The sequence below is a fragment of the Callospermophilus lateralis genome, chromosome 2 (assembly GCF_048772815.1).
Source record: "Callospermophilus lateralis isolate mCalLat2 chromosome 2, mCalLat2.hap1, whole genome shotgun sequence".
NCBI classification, from domain to species: Eukaryota; Metazoa; Chordata; class Mammalia; order Rodentia; family Sciuridae; genus Callospermophilus; species Callospermophilus lateralis.
In genome coordinates, this window is record NC_135306.1 from 149,099,039 (window position 1) to 149,106,723 (window position 7,685).

Genomic DNA, 7,685 nt, shown 5'->3' on the forward strand with positions numbered 1-7,685 from the left:
GAGTGATAAATGTTTGCCAGGCCATGTTCTACATGCATATACATCCATCCTCTTATTTAGTCCCAGAACCACCCTGTCAGATGAAGAAACTATGGAACTTACCCAAGGCCAGATAGTATGTATCAAAACCCAGTTTGAAGCCAGGTTTTTTGTTGTTGTTGTGGTTTTTTTTTTTTTTAAGAACTTTTACAATTTTAGGATATAGTCATATTCTAGATTTTAATCAATTATCAATTTGTTTTTCCACAAATATTTTCCACAAATATTTATTGAGCACCAATATTACCTGGCATTGAACTAAAGAATACAAAGGGAACAAAATACACCTGGTTGAGCCAGCTTGGTGACACACATCTGTAATTCCAGTGACTCAGGAGGTTGAGGCAGGAGGATCACAAGTAAAGGCCATCCTCAACAACCTAGGGGGACCCTCAGCAACTTGGTAAGAGCTCGTCTCAAAAAAATAAAACAAAAAAGAATTGGAGATGTAGCTCAGTGGTAAAAGGTCCCTGGATTCAATCCACAATACAAAAAAAGAAAGAAAGAAAGAGAGAGAGAGAGAGAGAGAGAGAAAGAAAGAAAATAAAATCGATTACTACTCTAGAGACCTAGAGTTATCACACAGTAGTATTACATTATACTCTACTCTGTTACATTTCATTGTGCCTTTTTTTTTTATCCCTGTGTCCCTGTCCTAAGTATCCAAATGGAACAAATTCTTAATGAAGTGCTTAATATGGAGCATGCCCTGTTCTAGTCAGTCAGGATACATCCCTGAATAAAATGGACAAAAACCTGTCTTGAAAAAGTTAACATTCATATGAAAATAATGACCATTAAATAATATCAGATTAGATTTCTTCACCTCTGTTGGCAGAGGAAGGCCACTTGGATGGATTCTCCTGTAGCTCTTTGTTGTTGCTGTTCATCTTTTGTAATTTCTCATTTTTCACATTTATTTCAGTGCAATATAATTGTACATAACAGTGGGATTTGTTTTTACATATTCGTGCATGCATACAATATGAATAATTTGGTCAATATAATTCCCCACTATTTCCCCTTTCTGTCCCCCCATTTCCTTCAGTCTACTGATCGCCCTTAAATTTTCATGAGGTTCCTCCCCTCATTTCTTTTCCTTTTTTCTAACTTCTATATATGATGTCATTTCTCATTTTTAAATATCCAACTCTAATGTCACTTGCTCTGTGAAATCTTTCCTGACCTTTGTTTTTCCTTTTTTACGTATAGAATGAAGTGCTCCTATAGCATTTTGTTTGTGGCTCAGTTAAGTACAGTTAACACTCATTTAGACTCCTTTGTAGGCCAAATCTTGTATGAAGTTATGAGAATAGAGATAAGTAGGACCCAGGCCAGGTTTTGGAAGGACTCAGCCTGAGGTTGGGGGAGAGGAACAGTCAAGGAAGCAGGCTATTATAATACAGTATGGCAGAGTCCCATCCTATGGGTCACATCCTATTCTTCCTTAAGAAGTGGGCCTGAGGCGGTACACTGGCAAACATTTGTCACTCTGAAAATGTGAATTCTACATGCAATATTGCTTACAGCTAAGATGACAGTGTGGCAGAGTCCCATCCTATGGGTCCCATCCTATTCTTCCTTAAGAAGTGGGCCTGAGGTGGTAGCACAGAGAAGGGTCAACCTGAGACCTAGGAGGTACACGAAAGTTGTCTATGAGCTGGACAAAAAAATAAGCACAGAAGTGTGATGTCCCAAATGAAACAAGAACATATGTACAGAAGCAGATGAGAACATTCCTGCCTCTTTGTGTGTGTGCACATATACCTGCACAAGGAAGAGAAAGAGAATATATATTTATGTATTGAAGACACGAGGTACTACAGTCAGATTAGCATGAATTTCAAGTTTGAGATAGAGACTGGAGGTAACTGACCTTAACCAGACAGGCAGCCTCAAGTCAGAAACTTTTGGTTTTCTACCATAAACTTCACAACTTCCCTTAGTATTACTTTCTAGCAAATCTCACCTGGGAGTTATGTCCCCTCTTGGCCCATTAATTATAGATCTACACCTTCTCACCTAATAGTCCTTATAGGAAATTGGAATTTTTATTAGTTATGTCTGGGTCTGTATGCTTGAGTTTGATTTTCCTTTGCATTATATGCATAGTAGTATCTTTTCCAAGACCAAATCTTATCTTTCAACTTTGACTTCACTATTTTTATCTTATAGAAATTTATTTCATTTAAATGATCATGTAAATGATCCCTTCCTTTCCTTTGTGCTTTTTATATCTTATTTAAACAATCCAGCCATACTTCATTGTCATTAAAAACTATCTTTCTATTCCTCTTCCCATCTGTGCCTCTGTCTCTGTCTATATCTATATCCAGCTATTTCTTGGATCTTTTATCTTATGGTTTTTCCCCTAGGCCCTTGCAAGACAAATTTTGGACCAGAAGGCTCACAGTAGGATATAATTTATAACAAAGTTCAAAAATTCTGAATGACAGACTAAGAGGAATTATAATATCTATTTTACAGGTAAAGAAACAGGTCAAGAAGCACAAAAAAAAAGAAGTCAAAGGGCTATTCCCAAAGTCAAAGATCAAGTAAGTACTGTGTAGACCTGAAGCCAGGTTCAATATTCTATAAGTTACTGGAAACTTCTCTAGCAGTCATTATCTTTAACATTTCTTGGCCAGTGATTTACTCATTCATTCTTTTCATTTATCTTTCTAGCAGATAGGTGTAGTTGGTCACTAGAGAGATTTCCTGAAAGATAGATTGAATCTAAATCTATTCCTATCCATCCACCTACCCATTAATCTTCCCAACATATTTTTTGTGAGTTCTAGGTTCTGCCAGGTACCAGAGTGACATAGGTGAATAAGTAATTAAAGGCCCCATAAACAAGTGGGAAATTGATGAGAGGAGTAAACAATTACAGTAAAGTAATAAGTACCATATATACTAGTAGAAGTATGGGATATCATAAGAACACATGAGAAGGGGCTGGGGATGTGGCTTAAGCGGTAGCGCGCTCGCCTGGCATGCGTGTGGCCTGGATTCGATCCTCAGCACCACATACAAACAAAGATGTTGTGTCCGCTGAAAACTAAAAAATAAAAATATTAAAATTCTCTCTCTCTCTCTCTCTCTCTCTCTCTCTCTCTCCCTCCCTCCCTCCCTCCCTCCCTCCCTCTCCTTCCCCCCACTCTCTCTTTAAAAAAAAAAAGAACACATGAGAAGAGCCTCCAACCCTTTGCAAGGGAGGTTAGGGATTAGAAATTTTATAGTGCCCCATAGTAAACCAAAGGAAATACCAACCTTTATTCATTTCTTCCATAGGTAGTTATGGAATATGTTATGTGCCAGATACTGTATTAGGGATAGATTATTGAATACCATATATATGTTGTCTTTTCCATTAAGGAGCTTAGAGTCTAATTAGAGAAATCAGTTATGCATACACCTATGAGTCCCATCCTATTCTTCATTTGGTTCACACATGTCTTTTGTGTACTTTTTATAAACTAGGTTCCAAGGATGAAGAGAGACCATTGGACATGTTTGGACATGTTTCCAAACTTGGTTTGTAGTCCTTGAAGGACCCCCTTGTGAATTTTATTAATCTTATGATATATAAATCTCCCAGTCAATGAAATGTGAACAATAAGTAAACCAAAGAAATAACTCCAGAGCTTAGCAAAAGCACAATTATTTCCCCCTAGAAATGTCAGTAAAAGCTTTATGGAAAGGATGACAACTCAACTGGGATTAGAAATATGCTTTTTTCTATGCATGTTATTCATTATTTAATTCTTACTACAATTCTCTGAGACAGAGAATTTTTATTCTCATCTGAGGTACAAAGAAGTAAAATGATTTTCCCAATTCATTGAACTTAGTCTTGGAAACTAGATTCCAACTTAAGCTTCCTACTGCACCAGTTAACTTTTCATGTCAGTCACTTCCAGGAAACTTTTTCTCAGGACACCTTGATCCCACTTTTCCACCCTGCTCCTGCCTTGTACTGAACTAATAATCCCAAATCCTCCATTTCATGATCCTACATTTTTCATATGGCCTCCCTTACCCCAGCCAGGAACTTGCAGATTTCTAAATCTTTGCTATCTCAAATTGTCTGAAGATGTCCCACAGCAGATTTAGGAATGGCTAGAACCCTCTAAAGAGAAAACTGTAGGAGCTCAAAGTTTAAGAAACTTAGGTTTTTGAAGGTGGCACTGGTACTGAATGTTAAAAGAAAGGATCAGCCAAGTGTATAAGAAGGAAAAGGATCTTAAGGCTGAACAAACATCAAGAACAAAAACTGTGAAGACCAAATGTGAATGATGTGCTTTGGATATTGAAAATGACCTCATAGGGGCTGGGGTTGTGGCTCAGCCTAGCACATGCAAGGCCCTGGGTTTGATTCTTAGCACCACATAAAAATAAATAAATAAAGATATTGTGTCCAACTAAAAAATAAATGTGTAAAAAAAAAAAAAAGAAAATGACCTCATAAGCCCGAATTGGGCAGGACTGACAGGAACTGAAAAAGTTAGGACTCTGAACACCAGGGACCTTCTAGGCTCAGAAGAGGGTGTAGCTCCATAGTAGAGTACTTGCCTAGCTTGCATGAGACCCTGAGCTTAATCCCCAGTATTTGGGGGGCAGGGGGAAGGCTCAGGGATCTGCCCTTCTACCCAGTGGGCACCCAGTCAGAAGACAGTTACAGTAGTCTGGTTGGATAAGCTGAACGTGGAGATGGAGAAGAGTAGAACATGACAACAGCATAGTAGTCAAAACAGTCACAGCTCAATGACCAGCTAAAGCATGGGATAAAAAAGCTAGGCGCTAGGTCTAGGATGATGTCCAGGCTGCCCTGGATAGTGCCCAAGTGTGCATTTACAGACAAAAGGAAATGTTTGTTACTAAATTTGAAAAGCCAAGTAATGGGAGGGTTTTTTTTGTTTTTTGTTTTTTTTTTTTTTTAAATAAGACATTGTTTGATTCCCACACTATGAAGACAAAAAACCTTGAATTAGAAAAAACAAAGTGAGTTGAATCTCATTCCCAGATATATTTGGTTTGGCTGCATATTGTTTCAAATGGCAGATTAGTTGTGGACACTCAAATAATCAAGCTATATCACATAAAAGGCAGATGTCTCTGGAAAAAATGGGAAGATCTGGTAACATTGACTTACATTTCTGCATGGCGACCATTGGTGCCAGTTGAACAGTAGCTGCTTCTAGGCACGTGCACACTCACTCCCACTTCCCCACTTTCCCTCCCTTCTTCCACATCCAGCTTTCATCGCTTTCCTTATGGCCTGGCTAACTCTTCTAAATGTAGGATTTTGTGAGATCTGACATCAGATTGTTGAGGGGAAGGAGAAAGGGAAGGAAAGGGAAAAGGGAATGAGATTGATCAAGTTATGTCATGTGCATGTACAAACATGGCATAATTAACCTCACTATGATGTATAATTATAACACACCAATAAAACAAACTCACAGACTGTAGCAAAGTTAAATTTTTTCTTAACAAATTTGTTGACTTCAGAATCCTTAAATGACAAATGATAAATATAATTATGTTTGGGGGTCTTTACTTCTTTGAAGAATTATTTTTGTATCCAACTCTTTAAAGAGAAGAATATTTAATGAAGAAAAGCTTGAGTCAGGCCCTAGAGTCAGAACCATACTCTCTTCTCAACTTCTGTGCATGTACATGTAGGCACATGCATACATAGCAGATAGGAAGTGAAAAGTTATTTGTGCCCTTTTTATTCTTGAGGTGTAAGGAAATAGGGAAAATGGGATATTTGAAATCTATTCCCCATCACACTGTCCCTGAGGGAGCCTCGCCTCCCTCCCTGCCACCATTGGAGGTACCCCTCCCCTTCCTCCTTCTCCTTCAGGGATGGCTCCATAGGCCTGCCCATCTTTCCCCTATACTCCGAATATTTCCTCCCTTACCACTTCTTCTTCTCAGTCTATAGATGTAGACTGTTAATAACCACCATAATAAAAAATTATCAATGTGTGCTAGCTATGTGCAAGTTACTATTCTAAGTCCTTTCACAAGCATTTTCTCATTTAATCATCAAAATAGCCTTATGAAGTCGGTTTACTTATTGTTTACATTTCAAAGGCATAGAAGAGTTAAGTGACATGCCCAAGGCCACACAGCTAGTTAAGTGGTGTAGCTAGATTCGAACCTGTGTAGTGTGATGCCAGAGTCCATGCTCTGTAGTGGTGCCGGCCAGGACAAGGGTGGAAGCAAGTGCTGACATTGCATTTGTCCCCTCTGAGAGAAAGCAAGTGCCTCCTTAAAGGCTCCCAAGGCACCTCGCTCACTTCCCCTGTCTTGCCCTGCTGTCTACCCATCTCTTGATTTTGCCTTCCTTCCCAGCTGACTCTCTTCTCTCTCTCTCAGAGCCAACCTTTTTGGAAAACTTACACTCACTTTGTGCACTTCTTCACCTCTGCTTACTCTTCCATACATAGTGAAAGTCAGACTTTAATTCTATCCTTCCCTAGAAACTGACCTCCTACATCCTCACGGCCTCACCTTACCCAGCTTCTTAGCTCTTCACTTCCTTTCATTAATCTGACTGCTCTCTGCCCACCTTCCACCTTAGGTCCTTCTACTTCTCTAAAAATTTTTTCAGAACCCTTCAGGGACTGCTCTTCCTTAGTGCTCATACTTCCAGTTGGTCTTATTCCTCTTTTTCCTTTCCCTCTCTTCCTTCCTTTTTTTTTTTTCTTTTTCTTTCTTTAGTTCTTCAGTTGTCTACATGGGCCCTCCTCAGCTCACCCCGGAGTTGCCATAATCCTCCCCTACCTGCAATCACAGTTGCCAGTCACTTTACTACTATTTTTGTCAGGCCTTTCTTTCTAAAAGCACAGCTTGAGTCATGGCCCTATTCAGCTCAGAAATCATTCATGGCTCTCAGTCACCTACAAGATAAATCCTGAGCTCCTAGCCTGACATAAATGCCTGTCAGGAGCAGGCACCATCCTTTCTGTCCAGCCTTACTGTCCAAGACTCCTGAACACACATCCTTGCCCTTCCTGATATCGGTTGTTTCTTTACTGCACACTACCATGCTGTCCATCATATGGCTCTTTCTGTTTGGAATATTTATCTTTCTATCAGTAAACTCAATTCATTCCTCAAATCCTATGTATTTGTTTCAAATCCCATGAACATATCATCTGTTATTATAATATGAGCCCCCTTTTCTCTCAACTCTGTTAAAACATAGAAAAGTTCTAGTGATGACTTAAAATGTGTTAGGCACCTTTCTTACTTGACCCTCTCATATTTCTATTAAGGTAGGATTATCACCCTTGTTTTACAGGTGAGGAAACTGAGGTGCAGAAGGATAAGAGTAACTTGCTCAGACATAATAAGGTTAAGACAGAGCTGTGAATCAAACCAGGTCTGTCTGAGCCTAAAGGCAGTGCTCTTTCTACTATCTGTATTGGGACTGATTTGAGCTGGGAACCCAGGGCCTTGTCTCCCTCTTCATTTAAATGGCCAGGCCATTTCTAAAGCAGGGCAGTGGGCCTCCTGGGCCTCAGAGGGAAGACATGGTGGTGGGCTCATAAGCTACATTGGGGTGAGAGAGCTCTGCTGCCCCTTCTTGCTCTTCTGACTCCTCACTGTCCTTGCTGGCCCCCAGGGAG